The sequence below is a fragment of the Catharus ustulatus genome, chromosome 28 (assembly GCF_009819885.2).
Source record: "Catharus ustulatus isolate bCatUst1 chromosome 28, bCatUst1.pri.v2, whole genome shotgun sequence".
In the NCBI taxonomy this organism is placed as follows: Eukaryota; Metazoa; Chordata; class Aves; order Passeriformes; family Turdidae; genus Catharus; species Catharus ustulatus.
The window spans coordinates 3878580-3889444 of record NC_046248.1 but is presented as its reverse complement, the minus strand read 5'-3'; the positions used below and the strand labels follow the sequence as shown (position 1 = coordinate 3889444).

Sequence of the window (10865 nt, the reverse complement as noted above, 5' to 3'; positions counted from 1 at the left end):
AAAAAATGTCTAGGACTGATCCCAGCAGGAATGAGGCCTCCTGCTGCTGAGCTCTTGGTTCAGTGTCTTAACATCTGATCTTACTGTCCCTGGGTCACAGTGATGCCTGGTGCAATTGTGACAATGACATTAGGGTCAGATGAGGAAAGAATTCCTTCCAGTGCATGGGTGGGTTTTGAATCCACCAAAGTCCAGCCCTTAGGAACAAGGGGAGGCTCTGAAGGCAGCAGAGAAAAAGCCAAAACTCAGAAACAGATTTGTTAAAAATTAAAAAAGAGCAGGTTTAAGTGCTCATTCTTTTAAACATCTCTATTTCTGTGTCTCCTCTAGTAATCAAAATGGTTTGGGTTACAGGAGAAACGTGGAGGCATCACCAATGCTGAGGATTTCAGGATTAATTGTGAGAGGGGGTCACTAGAAGGATGTTACCTTTGTCTTCTGTTCTAGCAGCAAGCAGGAAAAAGCTGAAAGGAAAGGATATGAGAGGATATTGTGGCACATGAGCTGTAAAAATAGGGGCAGGCTGCTCTGAAAATCAGGAATTCCCTGATGGAATACCCTCCTGGGTAATCCCCCAGCTGCAGCTTCCAAGCCCCTCTGGGCTGGGCTTTCCTGGGCCTCCTGGGCCTCATGGCAAGATTTACTTTAAATATAACAGTTCATGGAGGTAATTCTGTGGTGGAGATGGAGCTGTGAAGTGCAAAATCCCAAAGGAGTCAGAGCAAACCCTGTGCTTTATCCCAGGGATTCCCTGATCCTGATATCCCAGACTCACCCCTCTGCTGTATTTATCTGCAGTGAGGCCTGGCTGGCTGTGAGACACAATTTAGTGAGAGAGGAAAATATGTGCAGAGTCAGGGAGGGGCTCATCATGATCTATTTAAAAATAAATAAATAAATTTGGAAGCAGCTCTTCTGCAGCTTTTGAGTCTTGAGGTCAAAACAACCTGAGCATCTCAACAAGTCTTGATTAAGCCAAGAATTATCTTTCATTTATCAATTTTTTCTGTGTGACTTTTCTGCCTGACTTTTCTTTCCTGAAGGCTGTGCAAGCTGCCAAATGCAGCACACTGAGCTCCCAACACCCCAAAAAGTGATGAAGGGTGGGAGTCACCAACTCTCAGTGTGCTCAGAGCTGCTGCAGGCACAGCTTTGTCCCCCCTAAACTGCAGCACCTTCATGGGCACGGATGGAAAAGGCTCTAAAGGAAACATTTGAAAGCTGAGGGTGCATTAGAGGAGTGATTGCAGCACAGTGATTTATAGCTGCAGTAATGGACTGGGTCTCAGCAAGCTGAAATCCAATTATCAGCACTGCCATCTCAGGCAAAATGCTTAAGCCAAACTTTCTCATCAGTGCTTTTAGGTTTGGGGTTGGTTTTCAGAGGTGCTCAGCACCTCCTCACCCCACAAAAATCCCTGGCATGGATAGCCAGTCTCCCCTCCCCTGTCCAGGAGGGAAAAATAAATTCTAAAAAAACCCAAAAGAACTCATTAAATCAGATTATACTTGATACTACTGTGCTTGATAAATATTTTCAATAGCTGGGTTGAAAATCAATAATCTTACTCCATGCTGTCAGGAAAATCAAAGTGAGGGGAAGAGGCTAAAAATGGCAAAAATGAGGGATGTGATTCTCTTCCTGTGTAAATCAGGATCAGGAACATTTCCATACCCACCTCACAAAGGTGAGAGTTAACTCAGGACTCTGCAGAAAGTGGCTGGGGCTCCACAGATGAAGTTGCACTATTAAATAATGAGGTGCCATCACATGTGAACAAAAACACTCAGCTATTTCTCCATATGTTTCTGAACACTGTTGTTTCCCAGCAGCCTCATCCATTCCAACCTGCAGAGGATCAAACACTTCCCAGAATATTTTGTCTTTTTTTTTATTATTATTATTATTATTTCTGAGATGAGGAGATAGCTCTGACAGCATTGTTGTCTCTTTTTGGGGTATTGAAACCAAAATTGTGATTTCTTTTAAAAAAGAAAAAAAAAGAAGTGAAGGTTTCACACAGCATGTGCCAAAGGAACAAAACTTCTCCCTCGACATCTGTCCCTGAACAGGAGAGGAGACCTTGGGTTTCATATCTCAGCTGAAAAGATAAATGTGGCACCACCTCCCCCACTGTCCCACTGCAGTGCCATGGCTGAGCTGGGAGAAAGAGAAATAACTGCTGCAGCCTTGGGTTTGGCCACTGCAGTCCCCTCCTGCCTCACACCAGCACAGAGCCCTCCACACAACACAGAGGTTGTGCCTTGGCAGGGTGGAATCTGGGAGAAATCCTCCTAAAATATCCTAACACAGAGGCTGGGGAAAAAAAAGAATAATTTTATTTGCCTTTGCAAATAAATAAAAATAATTGCTTTGCCTTTGTGTGCCATGGCTGTAAGGAAAAGGAGAATTTGGCTGCCTGAGCAATATGGGGACTTCAGCTCCTTGTTGAATACTTTTAGCAATTGAACCAAAATGTTGTGTTTCTACTGGGTTTTGGAATTGGATTCTGATGTAAAGACAGCAAGGACACCACTAATTCAAAACCAGGCCTTCCCTCCTGCTACAGTTTTGCTGCAGCATCTTCCAAAATCCACATTATCCCCCAAAACTACACACAGAAGGTCAGGCCACGTGAAAAAGAGCAAAGGGGGATGCAGGAGAACAGGAATTATACCAAAGCTGTGCTGTTATTTCTGAACTATCCATCAAACAGGGGAAAGGAAAATACAGATTTCAGGATTATTTTTTCCTACTATTTGGGCCTTCAGCATTGAGATGCAACAAGCAGACACTGGTGGAGTGAAAACACAATTCAATGAAAAGGGAATTTTGTGTGTGAGGTGCTGGTGTCCAAAGCCCAGGAAGAGCCCAGCCCCAAGCACTCCATCCAGGGAAGGATGCTCTGAAAGGGAAGGGGACAAATGAGACAAACACACTCCAAGCAGCTGATTTACAGAGGTGCCATTTACTGGATCCATGTGGAAAACCAAGTTCTTTGCACGTTCAGACATGATACAAGCACACCAAAGCACAACCAAAGTCCTCTGATTAATGTGGGATCCTTCCCACACCTCGTGTCCTTTTCTGGAGCAATCCAGGTGAGTGTGACTTTATCCACAAGCAAGTTCATACACTGAGAGGCCTCTTCTCCAACCTCAGCATTTCTGATGCTTCACACACACAATTCTTGCATAATTCATCCCACAGGCGAAGCCACCAGCAGGGCAGTGAAGTGAGAAGTGTGTGATGGCCTGGGAGCACCAGCCAAGCTCCCAGGGCAAGCTCAGCATCTTGGGGTAGCCACAGGGAGCAGTTTGGAGCCTTCTCTCATGAGCTGAGCTTCTCCTCTTTGCCCTTCTGCCCCCCTTGCAGAGGGATGAAACAGCAGAGAGCACCAGGGCTGGTGTTTGGCATGGGATGAACGCAGAGTTATCCACTCCCTGTCCCTCAGATCCTGCTGCTGGAGATGCCCCTCGTTGTAAAGGGTGCACACAGCACAGCAGAGCCTGTGCTCATCCTTCCATCCCTCCCACCCCTGGAAGAACAGACATTTCCATCAGGTACCACCAGACACTGCTGAGACGCTGCTGGAGGTGGAGCTCTGCGAGTCGAGGCAGCAAATCAATGATTCTGCAAGTGTCAGACATTTCAGTCCAGGAGATTAGAGATTCATTGACTGCAGTGTGGGAAGAGCTGTTAAATAAAAACAATTGCAAGCAAGCTCACCACGGAAAGCAGAGATTCCTCTTTCATCTTGGAAATTATATATATATTTTTTTTTTAATTGGTTGGAATGCCCTCAGATATTAAAATACAGTGCCAGAGCATTGGGTGAACGACAGAAAAACAGAAGAGAAAAAAAAATGCATGAGTTGCTCACAGAAGTACCATGGATTTCATTGTTACATGTGGGGGTACACCAGAGGCTCTCCTGGCATGTCAGAACCTCATTCCCAACCAGGAAAATTCCAGAGAGGAAGAATTTGTGCTGCCCTGTAAACCAGGAGACAGAAATACTGTGATGTGCTTCCATGGTGCCTTTTCCCCTCCTGCTCCCTCCTTTTACCTTGTGTAAATCAGTCTCCACCTCTTTTTGGGCAGGGAAAAATCTGTTTCCATGTTCTAGGGACAATTTCAGGGGGAGCCTGGAGGTTTTTCCCCTCCCTGCATAACAATAATCACAGACTGTAAGCTCTTACCTCACTGCATGACTTGTCTGGGTATCCATGGAGTCAAAAGCACCAAAACTGTAACATAGGAGCAAAGTTCAGCCTGGGCCCAGGCTGAAAACCAGAATTATTGCTGATTCCAAGACTGATGCACATCCCCTTCCATTATTTAAAGCAGGAGATTTTTTACTGGCTGGCAAAGTGAAATTTTCAGGCATTTCTTTGTTTGGCATAGGGAAAAGGAACCCCAAATATATCAAACAGAGGCAGAGAATGAGGGTTTGCAAATGCCTCTCATGAACCTGGGGATGAATCCAGATCAAAGGAGCATAATGAGATATTCTGAATAACACAGGGAGATATTCTGAGCAATATTTGATGCACCTAATTACAGAGAATGGGCCTCACTGAGTTTTCCAGGAGCAGGATCAATGCCCTGCAGGTCCTTGTCCATGGATGGGATCTGTGGATCGAGCTCAGGAACATCAGCAGTCACTGATTCCAGGTTAAAAACCTCATGAATCCAGGGAAAAAATTACATTTGCATGGCATGAGAGTTGTGGGCATCCTACTGAAGACCTAAAACAACTCCACAGATGATGATGGAGCTCTTCCCAGTTTGGTTTTGGCCTTGGAATGAGAGCCCAGGTTAAACCAGAGGTCCCAAACCTCCTCTGGACTTGGCCACACAATTCTCAGTGCCCCAAAAAAAGCTGAAATCAGCCAATCCAAGACCTCAATTAATTCTACAAAGATCTTGGACTGCAGCACTCATCCACCAGCTCCAGATGCCAACGAGCCAGCCCCATCCCAATGCACCCAGAGGCTCCTGGTGATCATTTCATCTTTTAAATGGATCTGCCTTTCCTGAAGCTGTGATCTTTTCCTCTGCTACTGACTAATATTGAAAATTCCAGCTCTGCATATTCATTTCCTCTAAATACCTGATCCCCTTCCATGGAAAATATTATCTTGAGGAATTAAATTGTGCAACTCTTTGCAGCCTTTGGTGTTACAGTATCAGGTGGGGAAGCAATACAGGAAATCACAGGACCTTCGGGAAACCCAGTGTATTATTAGGTTTGATGAGATCCATTTTCTTGATGGCTTCTGAAAGATCTTTGTGCTAATTAGCTAAGAATACCACTGAATTATTTAATTATCTCTACTTTTGTGCCATAAAATATGTTGTCATATCACACTCTGTCTTGCTGTTGCTCTTCATACTTAATGATGCCTTTAGAGTTCCTGATTTCCTTTGTTCTCCCTCTGCAAGTGGTTTTTGGTGGTGCTGGGGTAGGAGGGGAGAGCGGAGAGGGGAGGCCAAGGAAAAATCTCAGGTTTTGAAGAAATTTTGACATGTGGGAAAATCTTTAAATGCTCTCAGCTCCAGCCATACACAAAGCATGTCTCAAAGCTATACATTTATTGCTAATCCAACCAGGGAAAAATGGGAGAAAACACCATTTTGGAAAAAAAAAAAAATTAAAATCAGCAAGGAATTTTTTTTTTTTTACCAAGGAAGAGGTAAATTATGATAATTACTCTGACTGGTAGGGTCCTTAAGCATTACTAATTAGCATTTATTGCCTGGATTATTGAAACAATGTGTGTGTTCCCAAGAGTGAGGAAGAACTGGGATGCTCTTTCCTTGGGAGCCCTGGGAAAAAGGCAGGGCAGGGCAGCAGGAATGCGGCACAGTTGGCACCGAGGCTCCTCTCCCCGAGCTCCAGCCTCGTGCAGAACTGCAGCTGGACCTTGGGGAAACCCACGCCTTGAACTCCTCAACCCTGCCTGCCTCCCCCACTCCTCCATCACACAACAAAATTTCGGGTGGAAAAAGAAAAAAAAAAAATGCATCCCAATCGTTTGGAGTGTAGATTAAGGTGGGGGTAATGTCTGGGAATTGTCTGTTGTTATTCCAGCACTGTGCACAAACCTCCAATGGATAAACATTTCTTTAAAGCACTGGGGAATGGCCAAGCACTTCCTTAGCAAGGAATTAAAGGGTTAACAAATCTGACAAAAAATAGCAATATTATGATATTTCCAGCTGGCATTTTGGCCAACTTAGTGAAGAGCTTGCAATCAGATTTCGGCAGAAACTGCATTTTAATATCGAGCATTGATAATGTGATTTCAGTTCGGAATTAGAAATCGATCAGGAATTAATCAATCATCTGATCAGCACTAGCCACTACACAGCATCTCAACTGCAATTTGCTATCTGGCCCAATAAATCCTTTAGTACCTTGGAAATGATTCAGGGAAGAAAGGCAGTAAAAGTATTCTTTTTTTTTTTTTTTTTTTTTTTTTAAGCTGCACCACTATGCAACTTTAGGTCTTGTTAAACCCCTGGAAATAAAAGAGCAACAATAGAAAACTGCAGAATGCCTCGGACCTTTTATTTTTACCTTTTCCTGCCACCCAGCCCTGTGCCTTTCAACTTGGGAGAGCAAGTTCCAACTCAGCCACAACGAGGTCAAAGTCACCGAGCTCAAAGCTACAGTTGCTGCTCACACAAAACTCCCAGACACCAGGATTTTGCAAAATTTACGATATTCCTTTTTAAAAAAAAATCTATATTTTTAAAAATCCCACGCCTCATTTGCTTATCTTCCTCCTTCTTAATTATTTGCATCACATATTGCACAGAATATTTAGCAATGCGTTACATTAAATATAGTGGCAGCATATTAGATATACTTTTAATTGAAACTTGTTCCAGCCTGGTGGTTTTTATTTTAGCGCTGAAAAAGATATTCAATCCTTATTAAGCTTTTCTTGTTCTATTTATTGATTAAATTAGTGCCTAATATTCGTTTTTTCTTCCATTTTGTTCTATTTATTGATTAAATTAATGTCTAATATTCGTTTTCTCTTCCATTTTCCTTGTAAGAGGAAAAAACATCTTTTCGCCCACAGATTCTTTTTTTTTCTTTTTTTTTTTTTTCCTAATGAAAACATAAAACCATGGAAACTGATGAAATTATTATTGGAACAACTCTGTAACATAAAGAGAAGAAAACCTTGGAGGCAAAAAAATAAACCCCAACAGCAACATCCCTCCTTTTGTCTGCAGAAGGTTAAAAAAAAAAAAAAAAAAAGCTGCAGGAATGGAGCTGTGTGTGCTCGAGAAGAAGCGATTCGGGCTGGAATTTTGGAATTTGAGCTTTAGCAGCGCTGCCATTTCTGCGCGAAGCGAGAATCGCCCTGAACCTGCGCCCGCAATTCCGGAGTGGGAATGGAAAAGGGTGGGGGGGACTCTCCGTGTCCCAGCCGCTCTCCCCTCCTCTATTCCCTCCTGTTCTGCCGGTCACAGCCTCGCCTTTCCCCTGGGCCAGCAGTCCCGGGGGAGCTCCGGACCCGCTGTGCCCCCTCCCCATTTTCCCCGTGCCCTGCGCTCGTTGTCGGGGCCAGCTCAGCGCGCTCCGCCGGGCCCTTTAAAGCTGCAGCGCTGGGATTGATGTGTCTGGGCCGCTCTAGACTGGGCTCCACTCGAGCCACCCCAATTAAACCCGCGTGGGCTCCGTCCTCCCCTTTTTTCCCCGTTTTTTCCCCCCTTTTTTCCCAACCCAAGCCTCCCCGCCCATTGTTTTGCCGCAGCCCCGCACCGCGGACACAATAGCGACCCCCGGGGAGGGGACAAGGGGACAACGGGGGGCTCCCCAAGCGGGGACCCCCTCCCCAAAAGCTCCCCAAGAGCCATCCCCGGCTCGCGGACAAAGCGAGCCCCTTCCCTTCCCGCGGAATCCCCAAAAAAATTGGGATTAAAAGCATCGGGGAAAGGTAAAAAGCACCCCCAAAAACCCGACTTTTTGCGGGTGTGGTGATGGCTGGATAAAGGTGGATAAATTCCAGTTTACAGCAGGTAATAAAAATAAATGCGGCTCGCTTTGGAATTAAAGAACGTTTGGAATAATATAGAAATTCAGGACAAGGCTTTCTTGGCATTTTTTTTTTTTCCCCGCGGAGGTAAAACGCTCAGTGAAATTACAGTGGCATGAAAAAGCAGCTAAAATTCATTAAGGAAAAAAAAAAAATCAAAATCAAACAAGCAACCTTTTCCAGTTCAATAACTGTTAAACAGGAACCAGCAAACATATCCTAAAGCTCTTAAATACCAAAAGGTTACACCGTCAATTAATTTTTGGTGCATCGTTTTAAGTTCAAGCATTTGCATTCAAATATCAAACAGTAATTCGGTGCCATAACAAGGTACAGTAACTTCATTATAAATTGCCTTGCAGAACAGAGATAAGAAATACAGTTCCAACCATAATTAATTTTACAGCAACATAAAAAAAATCTAATAAAGAAAAAACAGCAGCAGCAGGAAACATTTCGAACATTTCTGATTCATCATTTACATATCATATTGCCCGGAAAAAGCAGCAAAGCTGGAAGTTCTAGAAAAGGACTCAATGAAAACTTCAGCATTTCTTTTTACTTTCCAACCATTAATACATGCAACCATTTTTATTCTGCAGTTTATTTTTTTTCCCAACCTATAAAATCCAACCCGTCTCCTGGCTTTTTATTTTTTTTTCTCTCTCTTTTTTTTTTTTCCTATTTTTTTTTTTTTGGTGTGTGTGTGTGTCCATAGAGCACATTTCCAAGATTAATCGTTCAGTTTTAAACTTGGAAGCATGAGGCATGCTGGGATTTCAGCTGAGGTCAAGCACCAATGTACCGAGCTGTTACTGTTACGCTCTCAGGGTACTCTGTGTTGCTCTCAAGAAGGGGGGGGAAGGCAAAAAAAAAATCAAAAAAATCAAAATTGAGATGCTCCATGCAGTGGCCTGCAGAAAAAAAATCTCCCTCTTTCACCACAGGCGTGATATTAATATTCCTGTGTATGGAAATATCTATATTTCTGGTTTTATTTGCCTGTATTAATGAGTACATGTGTGGATCGCCACGCACACCTCAATAACTGTATTTACATGCAGCCATATCATGTATATCTTATCTCCACACGCATATATAATAATCATTCTGTGTGTACACACGTACACCCCCATATCTGGATCAGCTGGAAAATTATCTCGTGAATATACACACACACATTAAAAAAGAAAAAAAAATAATGTAAAAAAAAAAATCTCTCTGCGCTACGAATGCTGATTTTAATTTGAGTTTTATAGAGAAAATGGCCATAACCACCGCCCTACATCAGCCGATGGAGCCTAAGGAAGAGAAATACACTTATTTTTCCCTTAAAAGGTCTCTAAACACTATTGTATGTGTGTGTATCCGGCTCTAAATATACACACCCGCGCTCACACATATACACATAGAGAGAGGATATATTTCTAAAATAAAATAAAGATGTCAAAGCACAACTCACAGCTCCCAAGAGCCTAACCCGTGGATTTAAAAGCTAAACATCACAAGTTAGGGTCTCAGGGATTGAGAGGGGCGCAACAAACTAGTCCTTGCAAAAGGAAAAAAAAATTTAAAAAAATAAAAAAGAAAACCAACGGGGATCAAAAAATAATAATCATAAAAAAAAGATCAAAAGGAGAAAGAGGAAAAGAATAGCAGGCAAGTTCAATTCATGGCTCAAGATTACAAAACAGGACACACAGGTGGAAGGAAAGAGCTTCTCTAAGGACCCTCTGTTGAGAGAATACATTCCATTTTTAATCGTTTATACAAAAAAAAAAAAAAAAAATGACATGGCGCGGCAGGTTCCTTACAGCTCCCAACAAGGTCGCTTGCGACAAATACACGAAAAAGTCTCCGCATTTAAATAACGAAGAGGAAGTTTGGGGCAGTGACGGAATTATTTTCATTGTTTCAACGAGAAGGAATGCAGAAATAAGAGCAGGAATCTGCAGGCTCGCTCCCGGCCCCTGGCACAAAGCGTGCAGCAGCAGCAAGGCGCTGCCTCCCCGCCCCCTCCGCCAGCCCCGGGGATGGAGAAAAACCCCGAGCCGCCACAAAAGCAGGTACAAACTCACCATTGGGAAGCGGGGGAGGCTCCGTCGGCGGCGCTGGGATCGGCCGGGGGGGCCGGGGCAGTGCCCGCAGCAGGCTGGGTGCCCGGCGGGGTTTGACACCCGAGCGCTGCGAGCGTGCGGTGTGTGCGCAGCGCAGCCGGGGGAGGAGGCGGCCGAGGGAGGGCGGCTGTGTGCAGCTGGGCAAGCCGCTTGCATTTTTAAAACATCTCTCTCTTTTTTTTTTTTTTTTTCCCTCTCTCTCTCTTTTTTTTTTTTTTTTTTTTTTTTAAAGTTGGGGGGGTGGGTTAGGGGAAAAAAAAATAAAAAAGGGATATAGCAAGGAAAAGGGGGGAAAAAAAAGGAGGTGGGGGGGTTGGTGGGTGGGTGGAGGGAGGAAAGGAAAAGGAACCGAATTCCTCCGCAGCTCCTCTCGCCTGCCGCCCTCCGCGCTCCCCGGCAATGCCGCTGCCGCCGCTGCTGCTGTTGTTATTATTATTATGATGAAGAGACGGGGCTCGGGGGCTGCGGGAGCCGGGGCCAGCCCGGTGCCGGAGCGAGCCCCAGACTGTCAGCGGGGAGGAGGAGGAGGAGGAGGAGGAGGAGGTGGAGGAGGAGGAGGAGGAGGAGGGAGGAAGGGCGCGGGCAGCAGCGCCGCAGCCCCGGCCGCCCTCCCCTGCCAGCCGCCGGCCGGGGCTTCAAAGGAAAACCTGGAGAAAAAGCCGCTCGCCCGGGAGAGGAGGGTGCGAG

At 44.7% G+C, this 10865-nt stretch overlaps 1 long non-coding RNA gene across 2 annotated transcripts in view; it reads right to left on the bottom strand.

Moving 5' to 3' along the window:
• Window positions 1-2950: 2950 nt before the first annotated feature.
• The window catches only part of LOC117008074, a 45397-nt gene continuing 37482 nt past the window's right edge, over window positions 2951-10865 (bottom strand). For both annotated transcript variants that reach the window (XR_004420250.1, XR_004420251.1), the window contains one exon: window positions 2951-3697. This is a non-coding gene — a long non-coding RNA (uncharacterized LOC117008074). The remainder of the gene's footprint in view (window positions 3698-10865) is intronic.